Source organism: Bufo bufo, chromosome 7, assembly GCF_905171765.1.
Source record: "Bufo bufo chromosome 7, aBufBuf1.1, whole genome shotgun sequence".
NCBI lineage: Eukaryota > Metazoa > Chordata > Amphibia > Anura > Bufonidae > Bufo > Bufo bufo.
The window spans coordinates 168365862-168387805 of record NC_053395.1 but is presented as its reverse complement, the minus strand read 5'-3'; positions in this window follow the sequence as shown (position 1 = coordinate 168387805).

Here is a 21944-nt window from a genome sequence, read left to right as displayed (position 1 = left end):
TGAGGGGACCACCCTTTGGTTGCATTGTATTGTCTAAAACAGGCATGCTCAACCTGCGGCCCTCCAGCTGTTGTAAAACTACAACTCCCACAATGCCTTGCAGTAGGCTGTTCGGGCATGCTGGAAGTTGTAGTTTTGCAACAGCTGGAGGGCTGCAGGTTGAGCATGCCTGGTCTAAAATATAAACTCCACATCTGGATGCTTATGTCAGAATCAGCTAGTTAAGAAAGACTACTTTAAAGAGACACGTTGGCCTATGAACTACTGCGGGAACTGTGGGAAAGTGCATTCTGTGTACCAACTGCTGGTCTACTGCATGCTAAGAACTGTTATGATCTGCTTACATTTGAATTCTTCAGTAAAGGACTGTTCTGCGGCACAACTGCCTCATCATTGATTCCCTACACTACTTGTACACTGCACAAACCGGGACTCTGAATTACACCTCAAAACTAAGAAGACCAAGGGCACCTCAACCATCATCAGGCATGAGAATCCCAGAATCAGAGTGTGTCCCAAAGGTAAGAAAAGGGTGCGTCCTTGCACATCACTGCATGAGCCTAGGGAGCATAAGAACCGTGAGTATTACCGCTACTCCCATCCAGCCATCCACACTCATGCACGGCCCATGTGGCACTATAATCTGGAGTGATGTGATCCATTCCTTTAGCTGAACCAGCATATGATATTGAATTGCACCAATCCGAATTACTTTCGTTACTGGTCATCTTCCTATAATGTCACATCATTTGAAATATAACCAGTATATGATGTTCTATGAATCAAGACATGATTAGTAATTTTGCCATTTATGCATAAGATAATACAGCGATAAAGTTAATTTTCACCTTCCTCTCGAAACTTATTGGCTATTCAAGGCTGATTATGTGCCTCAATTAATGAGACGATCTGACGAGCTTATATGAAAAGGAACAGCGGAGAGATTCTTTGCTGAGGTTGAAGCCCATTTTGCACTAGCACATGCTGGCTCTCGGCTTCTGATTGCATCCTTAATGACATAATCTTCCCCAAATCACCCACAAATCCTTCCACAAAATGTCTTCTGTTCAACTAAAAAGGATAATGTAAATAAGCATTTTACTGATGTAGTCCCTGGAGCTGCCTTATCAGATGGTAACCCGAATCCCGCCGTGCCTTATTGAATTATCATCATTTGTGACTTTTCAACAACTTGTTAAAGCCCAGTTACAGATCATGTTCTCCGGCCAGCTTGTGCATTACCCCTGGGGATAAGCACGGTTTTAACAGTTTGTACAGCCTAAGATCAGAACATAAGGGATCTTTGTAAAGGATGGAGACACAGAACGCAAACCACCAGTGTCAGATTAAATTAACGCAGCTAAGGTGCACTGCAGAGCCGTGTCACTGTGGCAATGCTCTACAGATCTGTCGTAATGGATTCGCATTTGTTTATATGTCAGTGCTGGTATAGCTCTGCTAAATTCAAGTTGGTGTGAGCAAGCTAAATTACAGTACCAAGGAAATTTTCACCCACAGTGCTTTCCGTCAGCGTGTAACGCAATACTGTGCCAAACTCTATAAAGAAGCAGGCCTATTCACCAAAAGTGAAGCCCGGTTTAATAAGGCTAGACATTATTTGACACGCGGCTCTTTGGTAAATACAAGGAGATATTTCCCTCAATAAAACGTTATACACACATTTCTGGTCTGTGTCGTTTTGGAATGACAGTTCCTAATTTTAAAAGGAAAAACACATCACCCAATGAATAGGGCCACGTTAACGTCACCCACTGAAAAGGTTAGCGCTCATATTAAATAACATGACTAGTGACTTGAGTAAAGCCATAACGATGTAAAGTATAGGTTTCGGTAATTGTCACTTCATGGAAATTACGTGTTTATAGTCAAAACACCAATCTGCCTTTATTTTCTGACTTTTAGACCGTGAGCTGCTAGACCAGGCACAGTACATGGGCTGGAGTGGTGCTGTGTGTAGGAAAAAGTAGCCCGATCCTTCTAACCTCATTCATCCAGAGGCGGATTGGCCATAGACCCTACAGCGAAATTCCCAGGTGGACCGATGCCCCAAGTCTTCCTCGTGGCAGCTGACCGGGTAGATAATGAGCTCTCAACAGTAATTAACGCTGTGAGAATCAGGTACCCATGTATACCGCCAGCGACTGCACATGCCCTGTGCTGTGGCCGCACCTCGCCTCCTAAGCCCCCTGCTCCATAGACAACTGGAGGAGGAGGACAGAAGATGGTAGCTATTGATGGCCACTACAGAGGGACAGCTTTTTGGGCAATATATTGTGCTACACTGTGTTATTTGGTTCTGCTGGGATTGTATTTTGCACTATAGTATTGTTGACCCCACCTACTTGTATTGCCTGCCTTCTGTTAATTTGGACCTGCCTACAAAATGGGTCCACTTTTAGTTTTTTTTCCCAGGGTCACATTAAGTTCCTAGTCCACCCCTGCATTCACCCCCTTTACTCTGACACACCTAAAATACAAAATGCAGCAATTCTGACAATAATTTAGACAAACTGTATGGGCACTAGATTAAAAAGGACCTGTCATATCCTTACAGGAATGCAACTGGCTCCATATCTTTGCAGCCACATCTTTACTGACTCTGGTGCATTTTTCTCCTGCAGTGACTGGAGTCAGTATTGGCACCCAATAGTAGTCAACTATCAGGTGGGCGGTCTCTCCCTGCCCTGTGTCAATGGAATGTCACTTCAGCCATTGACACTGGGTGGTAGAGACCACCCACTTGAAAATTCACTAGTATCAGGTGTTGAAACTAGGGGCACCGATTGGAGACATATGGGGGTGGGTGGAAGAAAAGGGGAAAAAAACACCAAGATAAGAGAAAATGCAGCTGTAAAGATATGCCCTCAGTTGCAGTTTGGAGTGCATTGAGCCTATGAGGAGCCGCAGTGGAGCATGGGAGTGGTACTGGCTCTTGCTGTCACAGTCAATAACGCCAGCTGTCCTCACACTGTTGCTCTCTAGGGTGGTGCAGTGAAAGGAGAGGGCACCCTTACTCCCAACGGGGCACATTCTGATTCTGGAGCTCCTGCCTGGTGGTAGCTGGGGTGCCCTTGATTTTAGGTGTTTGGATGTGTGCCAGGCAGGGTGCATAGAGTGCAATGGCTGGCGTATGGTGCAGGAGTCAGAAAACCAGGCTAGAGTTAGAAAAATAAATGTCTCTCTTTACTGTGGTTCAAAAATAGGAGTTGCAGTACATCCACATATTGCAAAACACAGTTTCAACTGTTCACAGTGCAATTCTCTCCCAGATAGCGACGTATGTATTTAGGCAAGGATGAGAGTTATGGCCCTTTTTGCTCTCTATCTCTCTCAGTAAAATCTATGGCTGACAACAGTACCTCGGCAATGATGGTTATAGTGTCCACTGCGGGATACAAGGTTTTATAGGTACGTCTGGCCAGAACGTGTCAAAGTGTGAAGGGTATCTTAACAGTGTGTGCCTTCTTGCAACACCGTCTGAATGACAGTGGTAGCAGATTACCTTACTGACCCTTATGCTTGGCCATGCAGATTCCAAGTTCTCCAATTCTCTCCTTTATCTTTCGCTTCTTCTCTTTCTGAAGATCTTGCAAAGATCTGTTAGTCTCTGTATCTTTCTTATACCTGAGAAAAGGGATCATGAGGCAACATCTTCCTCTCTCTCTGAACTCCAGTCTAGACTGACTAACTGAGCTGGGGGAAGATCCTAGATCACCACCCAACCTTCTGCAAAGGGCTGAGCCAGAATTATTAACCCTGCGTTCGCTATCCATACACAACTATACTGGGTGCAATACATAACATGGCAATACAACACAAGACATAACACTATATTTAACCGGAAACCATTTACAGATACCCCCTGCTCTAGGGTACTGGAGGAGCAGACATGGCTTGACCCTGCAGTGATGTTCCTAGCTTACTGTTAGGGTACTGCCACACTTTCAGGTTTCCAGAAGCAGTATCTGTCCTTAATACTTTCTTTCCTGATTTTGGTTTCAAAAATGAACCTGAACGTGTGGCTTTACCCTTAAAGAGAGGCTTTCAGCAGTTTTTACCCTGCAAAATATCTCAGTGTTAGGTAGGGGCCATGCACCACTGGTTAAGGTACCTTTCAAAGATGCATTATGAAAAAAAACTTTTAATCCAACTGGCACTGCTCACACAGGTGCCAGAATGGTGGATCCTCATGTGGAAGTGCTCTCTGTTCCACAACCTCTTCCCACTGTAGCATCCAGGCAAAAATCAGAGCAGGTCACCTTTAATCAGAAAGGGCAGGCTATATATCACTGAGACTTCTGAACGGAATTAAAAAACATCACTGCTTGCACAACCTTGTCAGTGTTATGGAGGGGGGCACAGGAATGACAACCTAGTGCATTCTGAAAAAGTAACATACATCACAGGTAATGCCCAATTAAGCAGCAGGTCCTTAAGTAGGTATTTCATAGATTGCATTTTACTCATTTTGGGCTAAAAATAATTTTTTCAATTCTTTATTAAAAAGATTGAGTCCTTCTGTCACTCTTACTTTGTGCCAAACCTTATCTATACATTACTAAAACACTTATTTAAGCCACATTCTTATCAATAAGATAAGAATTTAGCTATAATGAGTGTTTATAAGGTCAGAGATCAGAAATTCATCCTGCTACAAGAGAAACGCAGACCTGTACAGAGAAAAGGGCTCAATTAAAAAAATAAATAAAGACCAATTGAAAAAAAGATTTTTAGCTCAAAATAAATACAATGCAATAATAAAAAATATTGCCCCCAAAGGTGTACATAGCCTTTATAAAATACCAGAAGCTATACACAAATCAGCCTCTCCTGGTACATAACATATTTATAAGTTGTTTTTCCCCTGACACTGATGCACATACCATTAAGGCCTCTATCACATGTCCATGTTAGTGCTGATGTTCATGACAAGATGGTTAGTGTTTCATCTGTGAAGATGTCCATGAAGGTCCTTGAATCTGGATTTCCAGGACATCTCCTATGGTCAGAAGAGATCTGTGTTCTGTTGGTGGTTTTCATGCACCCATAGACTTCAATGGGTGTGTGTGGTCCGCATCACAGACCAAAGTGCATGTCTCCATTGTTTTCCCACTGACTCACGATCATACTGATGTGTGAATAAACACATTAAAATCAATGGATATGTGTCTTGTCCGCTGAAACAGGATAAACATTTCAGTATTAAGAGCCGATACACAATTAGAATATAGAGAATGTGAAATCATTCCTAGTATTGCTCTTTATATTGTACAGCACTTTACAAATCTGTGGAAACAAGACAAAGTAGACTAAGGTTCTTGTATTAGAGGGTCTTGTATTGGGCTGATAAATTCCACAGAAATCCTAGTGCAAGATGAAAACGCCATCAGGAATTGCCTACAGACATAAATAAAATGAGCATACAAATAAGACATTGCCATCAGCAAACAATAAGATACAAGCTATTCCCTGTGGAAGTCCAAGCAAATTGCTTAAAAACTAGGGCAAATCTTTTTTTCATGCCAAGCTAACCTACATATCTAACAAATCGCATTACTTACCTACATAATAGTCTGTATGGTCAAACACAGTCAAGCAAAAATATAACAGAAGGCAATAACCAGAAAGAACTTCAACATAAAATATTTTAAATGCATTTTAACGATCAAGTAGTTTCACTAAGGTCTCTTTCACATCAGCACTATTTATTTCCAATCTTCTGCTCTGTTATAGAAGATGTAAAATAATGGAAGTGCCGGATTCAGCACATAACTGACAAGAACGGAGCCTAACAGATCCCATTGACTCTAATGGGATCCGTTAGGTTTCTGTTTGGAAGAACTATTTTTTGAAGAACTCTGTGACGGAAGCCCCAAATAGAGCTGCCAACACAGATATGAATGTTGTTTAAAGCCTGTATTACACAGGTCGATTGAGCAAGCGATTGTTGGGAGGGAAGTGTTCCCTCTCGGCAATCACTTGGTGGCTAGTGGAGGAGACCTCTGCTATTACATGCAGCGATCTCCTCTGCAGCATGGGGAGGAGTGATCGCTATGCCATCGCTTGTCCCCATACTGTCTAGTGGTTTGCCGCAGCAGATCGCTATTAAACAGCAAGATCTGCCCCTGGCAAGCGCTGATTTTTAAGCGTTTGATCATTCATCGGGCAGCAGTATTACACTGCATGATGATCGCTAACAAGCCAGTGTAATACAGCCTTAAAGGGATTCTGTCACCATGATTAACACTATAGCGATATTTATCTCCGTAATTTTTTCTCAGTGTCGTAGTCTCGCACAGGCGCAGTGGACACTGTAGTCTGCGCCCGTGCGGACTACTGGCACCGACTTCGACGAGTCAACAGCGCATGCACGGCTCCCTGCACACCATGCTGGCACCGGAAAAGGGAGCCGGCGCATGCGCAGTTGACTTGTCGAAGCCGGTGCCAGTAGTCCGCAATGGGGCTGTGTACTACAGTGTCCACTGCGCCTGTGCGAGACTACGGCACTGAGAAAAAATTACGTCAGGGCAAGTGGAGTGAATAAATTAAGTGGTAGGCGGTGCTGGGCTCCGGATCGATGGGCGCGGCTGGGCTCCAGGAGAGCGTGGGACAACCCCTTGGGCTCCTGACAGAGGTGATTTACATATCAATAAGATCGTTTTTTATAAAAATCTAACACACACAGAGCAGTAACAGTGGGATCATTTTAAACACAGCAAGGAGACTGATGGGCACATATAAATATCACTATAGCGTTAATCCTGGTGATAGAATCCCTTTAAAACATTCCCTTTAAACATCTGTTCAGACAAATCCAATTAAGTCCAACATTTCTTTATTCCTTGCACAGAAATTGTACTGTGTAAGCATAATTTAGGCTGACAATATAAAACTAGATCAAACACAATTTTCACGGCTTTGGGTGCTTTACAATATGTATAGAGGCTTCCTGACTGGCCTCCTGATGTCATATTGAGGTACAGGAAAATTTGGGCCAGCTTATTCCCCACTCCCTTCCCTCTCATTGAAATAAACATGCACACTAAGCCAATCTGAGCATGCAAGTTTATGGGTAAGTCTGGAGAGCCCACCTTTAGAGCCCTTGCACGCGATCGTATGCCCTCTGAGACATACGGTCCATGAGCGGCCCATATGTCCCGGAATCTCGGAGCGGCATTGACCGTGCTCACGGAAGCACACAGCATCATAGATTACAATGATACTGTGCACGTCGGGCCACCAGCGGGGCTATTGTCCCGAGACTTATATGTGTATGATCCCGCACTCATATGTGCGCACAATCAATGCTGCTCCGGGACATATGGGCCGCTGACGGACCGTATGTCTCGGATGGCATACGGTCGTGTGCAAGGGCCCTTAAAGGGAATGTGTCATCAGAAAATGACCTATTGCTTAAATCAAGTTTTTACATTAAACACTTTTTTAAAGAATTTCAGGTGATTTTATTTTTAATTTCCCATGCCAATATCTATATTTAAACAATAAAACATAAAATCCATCATTTTTCACAATGGCCACTAAGCCTAATAATAGGGGCCGTTTCTTACATCACTTTATTGCAGTTACCTGCTTATCTGTCATTCTAATCCTGCCTGTAATGATATCACCTTTGTGTAAAGATAAGACCGGATCCACCATACACAATAGGTAATTGTCACATCTTATCTATTCTTTCCTTGTACAATAATCTCTGCCTAGAAAACTGTACAATAGAAGTCAATCAGGTCCCCTCCTGACCATTGTGTCTATGGCCCATGGGTCTGCTGTAAAGCAATTTTCTTAATGCTTTCTAAATGTTGTTAAGAACAGCTCAGGCAAGATGGCCGCCCCCGTAATCATGTTTATGAAATAGAATAAAAAAATCAGCAATTAGAAAATAAAAAGAGATTACAAAGAAAGGATATGCGCTATGCTGGTGTTAACCGGCAGAAAAATAATTCTGTTAGGCTCCTTTCACACGAGCGAGTTTTCCCGCGTAGGTGCAATGCGTGACGTGAACGCATAGCACCCTCACTGAATCCTGACCCATTCATTTCAATGGGGCTGTGTACATCAGTTCTGCGTTGCGTGAAAAACGCAGCATGTTCTATATTCTGCGTTTTTCACGCAGCCCTGGCCCTATAGAATTGAATTGGGTTTCAGTAAAAAAACGCATTGCATCCGCGCGGAAAAAACTAAATGCAATCGCAGACAAAACTGACTCAACTTACTTGCAAAATAATCGAGTTTCAAAGAACGCACCCTGAACACATCCGGAGCCAATATGTCACGCTCCTGTGAAAGGGGCCTTAGGGCTCATGCACACGACAGTAATGCTTTTTCAGTGTTTTGCAGTCCGTTTTTTACGGATCCGTTGTTCCGTTTTTTGTTTCCATTGTGTTTCCGTTTCCTTTCCGTTTTTCCGTTCCGATTTTCCGTATGCCATATACAGTATACAGTAATTACATAGAAAAAATTGGGCCGGGCATAACATTTTTAATAGATGGTTCGGAACGGATACGGAAGACATACGGATGCATTTCCGTATGTGTTCAGTTTTTTTTTGCGGACCCATTGACTTGAATGGAGCCAAGCACCGTGATTTGCGGACAAGAATAGGACATGTTCTATCTTTTCACGGTACGGAAATACGGAAATACTGAAACAGAATGCACACGGAGACACTTCAGTATTTTTTGCTGAACCATTGAATCTGCCTAATCTGCCCTTAGGCAGATTAGCAGCTGCTTAAATGGGCTTTCAAAAGGCAGAAAGTGCTGCGGGCATCCTCCACTGTATGCATTTTTGCTGGGGATCGCCATTAGCAACGGGCCACAAGTGCAGGATCTGCTCCCTTGGGTATAGATGCACAACTGCATATGGGGTTAAGCACTTTCTGCCTTTTTACACCACGCCATTTTTTGTAGTTTGTATATAGATATGTTTGGAGGTATTTAAACGGGTTTTCCAATATAAAAAATGCTGCTCCCACATTACTGCTCCAGTATCGGCTGATCTCATCTCCTCTGGAACTGCACAGTCACGCGCCATTCATCATTCATGTCAGTGTTGATTAAATCCAAGTCCACAATTCACCACAAAGCCGAATTTCCTTGTACTTCGTTGTAACGAATCGATTTTCCCTGAATGGCGGTAAAAAATAAATAAATCATACTTACCTCATCCATTTGAGCATGAAGAGCCGGACACCGCCATCTTGATTGAAGATCTTGTGTGAAATCCCATGACATCACCACACCAGCCGGCATGATGGCGTCATCAAGGGCAGCGCTAGATTTTGCGCTAGACTTTCTATGAAGATCTTAGCGATCAAATGGATGAGGCAAGTTTGATTTTATGCATTTTCTTTTTTATTTTACATTGTAATATTGCTTATCAGCTATGAATGCGGCATCTGAGAGGTACAATGATGAGGAGCGGTATAATTCGTCACAAAGCAAATTTTTCTGTACAATTCTGCGAAGCAACCTAATCAAATTTTTCAATACTTCACTGATCTCTAGTTGATGTGACTGCTGCAGCCAATCAGTGGCCTCATCAGTCATGTGCCTTTCGATCAGAAGTGAGGGTACTGGAGCAGCAAGACAGTTAAAGGCTCCGTACACCTTTGGAGGCAATTGGAGACAATTTTTTTTACTCATGATTGCATTTCACGAATTTTTTGGCTAAATATCATATTTTCAATTGGTCTTTATTAAAAATATTGAGCCATTCTGTCACAAAGAGTTAACAGTTTTTTAAGGCTTATTGCACACGACAGTATATTTTCACGGTCTGCAAAACGGGGTCCCGTTTTTCCGTGATCCGTGACCGTTTTTTCGTCCGTGGGTCTTCCTTGTTTTTTGGAGGATCCTCGGACATGAAAAAAAAGTCGTTTTGGTGTCCGCCTGGCCGTGCGGAGCCAAACGGATCCTTCCTGAATTACAATGCAAGTCAATGTGGACGGATCCGTTTGACGTTGACACAATATGGTGCCATTTCAAACGGATCCGTCCCCATTGACTTTCAATGTAAAGTCTGGAGTCCCTTTTATACCATCGGATCGGAGTTTTCTCCAATCCGATGGTATATTTTAACTTGAAGCGTCCCCATCACCATGGGAACGCCTCTATGTTAGAATATACTGTCGGATATGAGTTAGATCGTGAAACCTCATTTCCAACAGTATATTCTAACACAGAGGCGTTCCCATGGTGATGGGGACGCTTCTAGTTAGAATATACTACAAACTGTGTACATGACTGCCCCCTGCTGCCTAGCAGTATCCGATCTCTTACAGGGGGCCGTGATCAGCACAATTAACCCCTCAGGTGCCGCACCTGAAGGGGTTAATTGTACTATCATATCCCCCTGTAAGAGATCAGGGCTGCCAGGCAGCAGGGGGCAGACCCCCCCCCTCCCCAGTTTGAATATCATTGGTGGCCAGTGCGGCCCCCCCCCCCCTTCCTCCCTCTATTGTAATAATTCATTGGTGGCACAGTGTGCGCGGGGGGGGGCCCTTCCTCCCTCTATTGTAATAAATCATTGGTGGCACAGTGTGCGCCCCCCCCCTTCCTCCCTCTATTGTAATAAATCGTTGGTGGCACAGTGTGCGCCCCCCATCGGCCCCCCCTCCCTCTATAGCATTAACAACATTGGTGGCCAGTGTGCGGCCTCCCATCTCCCCCCCCCCCCCCGATCATTGGTGGCAGCGGGTTACTAGCAATAGTACAATAGTAAAAGATTCATACTTACCTGGGAGCTGCGATGTTCGTGTCCGGCCGGGAGCTCCTCCTACTGGTAAGTGACAGTTCATTTAGCAATGCGCGCCGCACAGACCCTGTCACTTACCAGTAGGTGGAGCTCCCGGCCGGACACGAACATCGCAGCAGCCACCAGCAGGTAAGTATGAATCTTCTACTATTGTACTATTGCTAAGTAACCATGGCAACCAGGACTGTAGTAGCGTCCTGGTTGCCATGGTTACCGATCGGAGCCCCAGCGATTAAACTGGGACTCCGATCGGAACTCCGCTGCCACCAATGATGGGGGGGGGGGAGATGGGAGGCCGCACACTGGCCACCAATGTTGTTAATGCTATAGAGGGAGGGGGGGCCGATGGGGGGCGCACACTGTGCCACCAACGAATTATTACAATAGAGGGAGGGAGGGGGGGGGGGACGCACACTGTCCCACCAACGAATAATTACAATAGAGGGAGGGGGGGGCCGCACTGGCCACCAACCTATTATTACAATAGAGGGGGGGGGGCCGCACTGGCAACCAATGATATTCAAACTCTGCCCCCTGCTGCCTGGCAGCCCTGATCTCTTACAGGGGGATATGATAGTACAATTAACCCATTCAGGTGCCGCACCTGAAGGGGTTAATTGTGCTGATCACGGCCCCCTGTAAGAGATCGGGTGCTGCCAGGCAGCAGGGGGCAGTCTTGTACACAGTTTGTAGTGTATTCTAACTAGAAGCGTCCCCATCACCATGGGAACGCTTCTGTGTTAGAATATACTGTCGGTTCTGAAAAAGCTTTTATGCAGACGGATCTTCGGATCCGTCTGTATAAAAAGTAACCTACGGCCACGGATCACGGACACGGATGCCAATCTTGTGTGCATCCGTGTTCTTTCACGGACCCATTGACTTGAATGGGTCCGTGAACCGTTGGCCGTGAAAAAAATAGGACAGGTCATATTTTTTTCACGGCCAGGAAACACGGATCTCGGATGCGGCTGCAAAACGGTGCATTTTCCGTTTTTTCCACGGACCCATTGAAAGTCATGGGGTCCGTGAAAAAAAACGGAAAACGCCACAACGGCCACGGGTGCACACAACGGTCGTGTGAAAGAGGCCTAACTGTGTGACTGGTACTTTTACTTTGTACAAGTCAGCTAATAACCCTCTTCTCTAAACTACTAAGGGGCCATAAACACTTATTTAAGCCACATTCTTATCAGTAAAATAAGGATTGAGCTTTGATGAGTGTTTATAATGTCAGAGAGCAGAGATAAAGAGCCTGTCAGCTCCCCAAATGACGGAAAAGGCGAAAAATCCACTGGCTGCTAATGTCAGCTTTGTACACAAAAAAGAATTCCATATTGTTAATAAAGACCAACTGAAAAATGATTTTTAGCTCAAACTAAGTACAATGCAATCATAAAAATTGTCCCCAAAGGTCTACATAACATTTTAAAGATGAGTAAATGTTTTTGTTTATTTTACATTGCCTTGCTTTCTGACTAAATCTTGGAAAACCCTTTAAGGCACCATTTAAAGGGGAGCACAATTTATGCAGTAAAAATTTGTTTAGTACAACCAGTTGGAAATTGTGTTCAAAGAGTGGTGATGCCATAATTGCTTATAGTGGGAACGCCCCAAAAAAGTAACAATAAAAGTCGCAATAAAATTTTGTGCGTTCAAAATATTAACAATTATAGTTTTTACTTATGAAAGGTTCGTTATTAATAGTGTTTGTAGACACTTCCATCTTTTCTAGGACATTCATTCAATCATTATGACTAGAAATAAAATCTTTTACACAAATTCACAAGATTGAGAAGAAGCAGAAAGAGGGAAAGCCAGACAATGTATTGCTTTTTGCTAATTGGATTCTCAGCTGGAGCAGGAGACATTTTGTTTTGGGCCATTACTAGAGATGGTGTGCATCAGGCCTAATACCTCAAACGACATCAGCATTAGCAATCCTATGGGATTTACTACGCAGGATTAATTATGCACCAAGACAGCTATCAAAGAAAAGTGCTATTGTGCATATGCTGGCAAGCGACACAATTTCCCATGGGCATTGCTCATGATGAAGTCTGTGATATGTTAGCAGTGCATAGTGTTCTCGCAGCAATTCCTATTCAGCCAAATGCAGGATAACAGACTCTTCTTACCTCTACAATATACCTATACGGTTTACGCAAAAGCTACAGTCCGCATAGCATATGTCCTTTCAAGAAGCAAAAGGCAAAACAACACTTTGGCATGACTATGCTTCCTAGAACTATATTCAGCAGCTACAGCGTGAGTGCTGGAGTCCGCTCTATACAGTGCACAAGCGCAGGAGTCCTCGTGTTCATGGCTATCCCCATCACCGGTTGACAGCTCTCTTTCTATACTGTGGATAGGCAGATAGCTGTCAGTCATCCATGGTAGGTGGTCAGGGTGGCCAACCAGAATTTTTCTTTTTTCCGGACAAATTGGAAAACCATAGTGAATGAGAAAGATTGTAAGTGGTACATGTCTATAGCTCAGTATACTGATAAAGACTCATTTACAGCATTTACTGTCAGCTGTAAAATGATAATTACTAGTGATGAGTGAATTACTGAAAAGTGGGACACTTAGGGTACTCTCACGCTAGCGTTTTAGTTTTCCGGTATTGAGATCCGTCATTGGGGCTCAATACCGGAAAAAAAAAACGCTTCAGTTTTGTCCCCATTCATTGTCAATGGGATCAAAACTGAACTGAACAGAACGGAGTGCTCCAAAATGGATTCCGTTCCGTTTAGTTGCGGAGAGCAAACCGCAACATGTTGTATTTTTTCATTCTGTCCTGGGATGCGGAGCAAGACGGATCCGGCAAGTCAATGGGGACGGATCCGTTTTCTCTGCCACAATCTGCCACAATAGAAAACGGATCCGTCCCCCATTGACTTTCAATAGAGTTAATGACGGATCCATCTTGGCTATGTTAAAGATATGTTAGAGATAATAAAACCGGATCCGTTCATAACGGATGCAGACGGTTGTATTGTCAGTAATGGAAGCTTTTTTGCTGGACCCTGCCGGATCCAGCAAAAACGCTAGTGTGAAAGCCGCCTTACATGGTAGGTATGTTTGAAGGAGTAAATGGCTACACTGCTGAATCTGAAATTCCAAGCTTTAGGTCTCATGCACACAACTATATTCATTTTGAAATCCGCAAAATACAGACACCGGCCATGTGCAATTTTCTCACTCTCAGGGCTCGTTCACACGAATGTGTGAAGCCCATGCCTGTGCGGTGGACCGCAAATTGCTGTCTGCAATGCACGGGCACCGTCCGTGGGACAGCCGTTTGGGATCGTGGACCCATTCACTTGAAAGGGTTCGCGATCCCTCCGTTCCGCAAAAAGATAAAGCATGTTCTATCTTTTTGCGGTGCGGAGGAACGGAACGGAACCCCAGGAAGCACTCCGTAGTGTTAACGTTCGGTGCTTCCGTTCCGCATCTCCGGATTTGCAGGACCCTTTGACGTGAATGGGTCCGCATCCGTGATGTGGAATGCACACGGAACGGTGCCCATGTATTGCAGATCCGCAAATGCGGTCCACAATACGGAATCGAATCAGTAGAAGATCCTATTCTTGTCTGCAAAATGGAGAAGAATAGGACATGTTCTATCATTTGCTGAACAGCCATATGGATGAGGGCAGCATACAGATGACATGCGTGTCCTTTTTCCATTTTTTTTTGTAGCCACATAGAAAAGACTGGATTTTGCAGATCAGACACAGACGAAAACTACGGTTGTATGCATGTGTCTTAAGTTAGAAAAAAGGAAGCCTCACAAATCGCCAGCGCACATGTAAGGAGAAGTCAGTCTCAACACGTAATGACTGGAGGAAACCTCAGTGAGATAATGTACTCATGATTAAGAACAGAAGACAAACCCATAGATGTTGTTCCGCTGTACTGAAGATTGATTGTATCCAGGAGAGTTAATAACACCTCTTCTGTAGTAACATACCGCCATCCACTGCGCACACTTACTACATGAAAAGTTCAACCATCTGGTACTTGGACCACAGAGGTTCAGCAAAAGGGCTCAGCTACGTAATGTCATGAAGTCACTAAATATTAATAAAGCCTTTTATACTTAAAAATTATGCTTGCAATTTTTTTGCAAGAATTTCTCAGCACAAACCATGCAGCCAGGGGAGATGGCCTGAGTGGCCACCCTACCTGCCTCTGAACTGTGACCTCCACAGCACTCCGCTCCCTTAACAGTGTCATCCACAGCACCCTGCCCCTTTAACCCCTTTCCGACCAGCGCCGCAATAGTACGGCGAGCGGGACGCGACTTGACGCCCAGCGGCAGGGGTCCGGCAGTCACTGATAGCCAGACCCCTGCTGGATGCACCGGAATTGGTGAAAACACCCATGTCGGTGCATTAACCCTTGATGTGCAGCGGTCAGGGCTGACCGTGGCACGTGCGATGTGTGCAGAGGCAGAAAGCTTCTATCGGGTCCCTGCGCAGCTGTGACGGGGACCCAATGGCAGGGAAGGCAGCCCGATGCCTTCCTTAGGCATCGTGGCTGCCTTCCGGATCCAGACCAGTGGCGGATCCAGAGCCTGGTCTCGGGAGGGGCACTTCCAGATTATTTTCTGTCCGCCGCCACAAAACAATGGTGCTTATAGAACAGACCACACAGTGTAGAAGTATACTGTATATTGTGTGGCACAGTGTATGCTATATGTGTATAACAAACATATTCCACATGAAAACTTACAGTTACTTGGCTTGGCCCTTGGGGATCTCGGACGCCACTTCAACACTTTGACCGGGGGGCTCGGCGGAGCTGATGTGTTTTATCCTAATGAGAAAGATTTCATAATAAGGATTTGGAGAAGGGGCAGAGGGATAGCAGAGCAGGGAGAGGCTGGTGCTGCTACTAGGGGGTCATACCATGGGGGAGTAATAAAGCCCACCATAATGCCCCCCAGTAGGAATAATTCTCCTTATAATGTGCAAAACATACCCCCTTGTAATGCCCCAGGTGAGCTAATGTCCCCATAGTGCCCCATAATGTGCCAGTATAAAATACCCCTATATAGTGCCCCCAGTAAATGCCCCCATAGTGCTCCACACCCTCCTTCCTCCTAGTGCCCCCCATAATGTACCAGTATAAAATGCCCCAGTAGATGCCCTCAGTGTCCCCCATAATTTGCAAGTATAAAATACCCCTTCTTAGTGTCCTCCGTAGATGACCCCATAGTACTCCTCTCCCCCCTTCCCCATAGTACCCACCATAATATGTCCCAGTATAAAATTGTACTGTACAGAGCACCCCATATAAAATATCCCTTCTTTGTGGCCTAAGTAGATGCCCCTATAGTGCCCCCAATAATGTTCCAGTAACAAGAGCAACCCCCCAATCATGTGCCAGTAATAACAGCCCCCCCATGTGCCAGTAATAACAGCCCCCCATGTGCCAGTAATAACAGCCCCCCCATGTGCCAGTACTAATACCAGCCCCCCCATGTGCCAAAATTAATAACAGCCCCCCCCCGTAACAAGAGCAACCCCCCCCAATCATGTGCCAGTAATAACAGCCCCCCCATGTGCCAGTAATAACAGCCCCCCATGTGCCAGTAATAACTGCCCCCCCATGTGCCAGTAATAACAGCCCCCCATGTGCCAGTAATAACAGCCCCCCCATGTGCCAGTACTAATACCAGCCCCCCCATGTGCCAGTATTAATAACAGCCCCCCCATGTGCCAGTATTAATAACAGCCCCCCATGTGCCAGTATTAATAACAGCCCCCCCATGTGCCAGTAATAACAGCCCCCCCATGTGCCAGTAATAGCCCCCCTATGTGCCAGTAATAACAGCCCCCCATGTGCCAGTAATAACAGACCCCCCTTGTGCCAGTATTAATAACAGCCCCCCCCTTGTGCCAGTATTAATAACAGCCCCCCATGTGCCAGTATTCATAACAGCCCCCCCATGTGCCAGTATTAATAACAGCCCCTTCCATGTGCCAGTATTAATAACAGCCCCCCCATGTGCCAGTATTAATAACAGCCCCCCATGTGCCAGTATTAATAACAGCCCCCCATGTGCCAGTATTAACAGCCCCCCCATGCGCCAGCAATAACAGCCCCCCCATGTGCCAGCAATAACAGCCCCCCCATGTGCCAGCAATAACAGCCCCCCATGTGCCAGCAATAACAGCCCCCCCCCATGTGATACAGATGACTATGGAGATGAAGCGCTCATCTCCCTGTGCCCCTCCGCCGCCAGCTCGGGGGGGGGGCAATTGCCCCGACCCCTGGTTCCGCCACTGATCCAGACCCCTGGATCTCACAGGCAACCTGGCTGAATACACTTACAGCCAATGCATCACAATACACAAATATTGTGATGCATTGTAAAGAGGATCAGACCCCCAAAAGTTGAAGTCCCAGAGTGGGACAAAAAATAAAGTGAAAAAAAAGTAAAAAAAATAGTTTTGAAAAAAATATTAAAAGTTTCAAGTAAAAAAAAAAAGGGTCCTTTTCCCAAAATAAAGTAAATTTTATTATTTTTTAAATAGGGGGGGAAAAAAGTAGACATTCTAGGTATAGCCGCGTCCATATCGACGGGCTCTATAAAAATAACCCCTTAGGTGAACACCGTCAAAAAAATAAAATAAAAACTGTGCTAAAAAAAACATTTTTTGGTCACCTTACATTACTAAAAGTGCAACACCAAGCGATCAAAAAGGGGTATGCCCCTTAAAATAGCACCAATCTAACCGTCAGCTGATCCTGCAAAAAATGAGCCCCTAACTAAGACAATCGCCCAAAAAATAAAAAAACTTTGGCTCTCAGACTATGGAGATACTAAAACATGTTTTTTTTTTGTTTCAAAAATGCTTTTATTGTGTTAAATGTAAAAAAAAAAAAAAAGTATACATATTAAGTATGGCTGCATCCATAACTACCTGCTGTATAAAAATACCACATGACCTAACCCCTCAGATGAACACCGTAAAAAAGATAAAATAAAAACGGTGTCAAAAAAGCAATTTTTTGTCACCTTAAATCACAAAAAGTGTAATAGCAAGCGATCAAAAAGTCATATGCACCCCAACATAGTGCCAATCAAACCGTCATCTAATCCCGCAAAAATTATACCTTACCTAAGACAATCGCCCAAAAAATAAAAAAGCTATGGCTCTCAGAATATGGAGACACTAAAACATGATTTTTTTTTGTTAAAAAAATATATTATGTAAAACTTAAATAAATAAAAAAGTATACATATTAGGTATTGCCACGTCTGTAAAGACCTGCTCTAAAAAATATCACATGACCTAATCTTTAGGTGAACACATCTCATTCCACAAAAAATTTGATCCTACCTAAGACAATCGCCAAAAAAAAATAAAAAAAACAATAGCTCTGAGAATATGGAGACACTAAAGCATAATATTTTTTGTTTCAAAAATGATATTATTGTGTAAAACTTAAAAAAATGAAAAAATATTAGGTATTGCCGCATCCGTAAGAACCTGCTGTATAAAAATATCACATGACCTAACCCCTCAGGTGAACACCGTAAAAAAAAACAAAAAACGGTGTCAAAAAAGCCATTTTTTGTCACCTTACATCATAAAAAGTGTAATACCAAGTGATCAAAAAGTCATATGCACCCTAAAATAATACCAATCAAACCGTCATCTCATAATGAAAGAAATGAGCCCCTACATAAGACAGTCACCCAAAAATTTTAAAAAATCTATGGCTTTCAGAATATGGAGACACTAAGAAATCATTTTTTTTTAAAATGCTTTATTAGGTAAAACTGAAACAAACAACCCAAAAAAGTTGTCATATTTGGTATTGTCGCGTCCGTAACAACCTTCTCTATAAAAATACAACATGATCTAACCTGTCAGATGGACACTGTAAATAACAAAAAATAAAACTGGTTCCAAAACAGCTATTTTTTGTTACTTTGCCTCACAAAAAGTGTAATATAGAGCAACCAAAAATCATATGTACCCTAAAATAGTAAACTACAGAATCAGGGCAATAAATATTAAGTATTGTTTGGCTGTTAACCCTTGCTTTGTTAGCGGGGAAAAAATGGATTAAAATTGAAAATCTGCCAAAAAAGTGAAATTTTATCTCCATTTTCCATTAATTCTTGTGAAACACCTAAAGGGTTAATAAAGTTTCTAAAATCAGTTTTGAATACCTTGAGGGGTGTAGTTTCTAAAATGGAGTCATTTTTGGGTGGTTTCTATTATGCAAGCCTCACAAAGTGACTTCAGACCTGAACTGGTCCTTAAAAAGTGGGTTTTGGAAATTTTCTGAAAATTTCAAGATTTGCTTCTAAACTTCTAACCCTTCTAACATCCCCAAAAAATAAAATGGCATTCACAAAATGATCCAAACATGAAGTAGACATATGGGGAATGTAAAGTAATAACTATTTTTGGAGTTATTACTATCTATTATAAAAGTAGAGAAATTTAAATTTTGACATTTTTTGGGAATATATCAGGAACGGTACTTGCTAGAGAGCTGAGACCCAGTCTAAAATCTTCCAGGACAACTGATGTACAGTACAGACCAAAAGTTTGGACACACCTTCTCATTCAAAGAGTTTTCTTTATTTTCATGACTATGAAAATTGTAGATTCACACTGAAGGCATCAAAACTATGAATTAACACATGTGGAATTATATGCATAACAAACAAGTGTGAAACAACTGAAAATATGTCATATTCTAGGTTCTTCAAAGTAGCCACCTTTTGCTTTGATTACTGCTTTGCACACTCTCGGCATTCTCTTGATGAGCTTCAAGAGGTAGACCCCTGAAATGGTTTTCACTTCATAGGTGTGCCCTGTCAGGTTTAATAAGTGGGATTTCTTGCCTTATAAATGGGGTTGGGACCATCAGTTGCGTTGAGGAGAAGTCAGGTGAATACACAGCTGATAGTCCTACTGAATAGACTGTTAGAATTTGTATTATGGCAAGAAAAAAGCAGCTAAGTAAATTAAAACGAGTGGCCATCATTACTTTAAGAAATGAAGGTCAGTCAGTCAGCCGAAAAATTGGGAAAACTTTGAAAGTAAGGGCTATTTGACCATGAAGGAGAGTGATGGGGTGCTGCGCCAGATAACCTGGCCTCCACAGTCACCGGACCTGAACCCAATCGAGATGGTTTGGGGTGAGCTGGACCGCAGAGTGAAGGCAAAAGGGCCAACAAGTGCTAAGCATCTCTGGGAACTCCTTGAAGACTGTTGGAAGACCATTTCAGGGGACTACCTCTTGAAGCTCATCAAGAGAATGCCAAGAGTGTGCAAAGCAGTAATCAAAGCAAAAGGTGGCTACTTTGAAGAACCTAGAATATGACATATTTTCAGTTGCTTCACACGTGTTTGTTATGTATATAATACCACATGTGTTAATTCATAGTTTTGATGCCTTCATAGTCATGAAAATAAAGAAAACTCTTTGAATGAGAAGGTGTGTCCAAACTTTTGGTCTGTACTATACCTGTGTGCCAAATTTCGTGATTGTAAATTTGACGGTGTGGATTCCTTTAGTGGGCATACATACATACACTAAGCTTTATATATTAGACTAGCAGAAGGACCCGGCTTAGCACGGGCATACTTCATCTATTTCATTTAATGTTTGTGTGTGTCGACAGTATCCCCCATAACAATGACCTCTACAGCACCCCGCCCCTTTAACAGTGAACTCCACAGTCCCCCATCCCTTAACACTGACCCCCACACAGTGCCCCGCCACTTTAAAATGGGACCTTCACAGCAGCCCGCCCTTTAACAGTGAGTTTCACAGCACCCGACTCCCTTGACAGTGACCTCATCAGAGGCCCGCCCCCTTAACAGTGACCTCACAGTACCCCGCTGCCTTAACAGTGACCTCACAGTACCCTGCTGCCTTAACAGTGACCTCCACAGCAGTTGCCCCTTTAATAGTGGCCCCTGCCCCCTTAGCAGTGACCTCCACAGTGTCCGCCCCTTTAACAGTGACCTCCACAGCGGCCTGCCCCCTTAACAGTAACATCCACAGTGAACGCCTCTTTAACAGTGACCTCCACAGTGTCCGCCCCTTCAACAGTGACCTCCACAACGCCCTGCCCCTTTAATGCTAGGGCTACACGACGACATGTGTCACGCGACATTTTGTCTCAACAATTTTTATAATGATAGTCTATGGTGTTGCACTGCAACATGTGACATGCTGCGACTGCGACACAACAGTTGCAAAAAATCCATCCAAAATGGATTTTTCTGCAACTGTCACATCGCAGATGCAGCAAGTCACATGTCGCAGTGCAACACCATAGACTATCATTATAAAAATTGTCGCGTGACATTGGTGCGACATCGATGTCGCGCGACACATGTAGCAGTGTAGTTGTGCCCTATGTATTTTGCGACACATGTCGTCGTGTAGCCCTATCATAAGGCTAACCTACAGCAGTGAAGAAAAATGGCTGGGTTGTTATGGAAACCTGGAGTAAAACTGTGTGTATGTGGAGACTAAGGGCCTGAAAACTTCTATTGGCTGATAAGGGACATGTGATCGTGTGTATGGCAGTTGGGATATGAAGAGAAAGACTTGCAGGTAATTTTTGGGGAATATCTCAGGAACGGTACGTCCTAGAGAGCTGAGACTCCCACAAGATTTATTTCCAGGTAGCAAAGGATGTGTATACCAAGTTTCATTGAAATTGATGGTTGCGTTTTATACAGTATATATAGTTTGCAAATTTTCTGTTGTTTTACTTCTAAGACAAATTTACCAATAGACTGTGACAGACCAAAGTTGTGTTTTGCTCCTGCTAAATCAACCTTAGAAATCCAGCTGTGGGTGTTCCTGTTGAGTAATTAGGTTTTTGGCCGTATTCATTGTAGAGGACAAGTTTCAAAATATGTCCTCAACTGCTCTCCATTCCTGACCTGCCGTAGCTTTGGCAGGTGAAAATAAGGCCTCTTTCACACGGGCGTCGCGTGTGAGGGCTGGACAGGATGCAGGTGCGTTGCGGGAAAATCCACAATTTTTCTGCGCGATGCAAAACGTTTTAAGGCATGTTTGGTACCCACACCCGAACCCGGACTTCTTCACAGAAGTTCGAGTTTGGGTTAGGTGTTCTGTAGATTTTATTA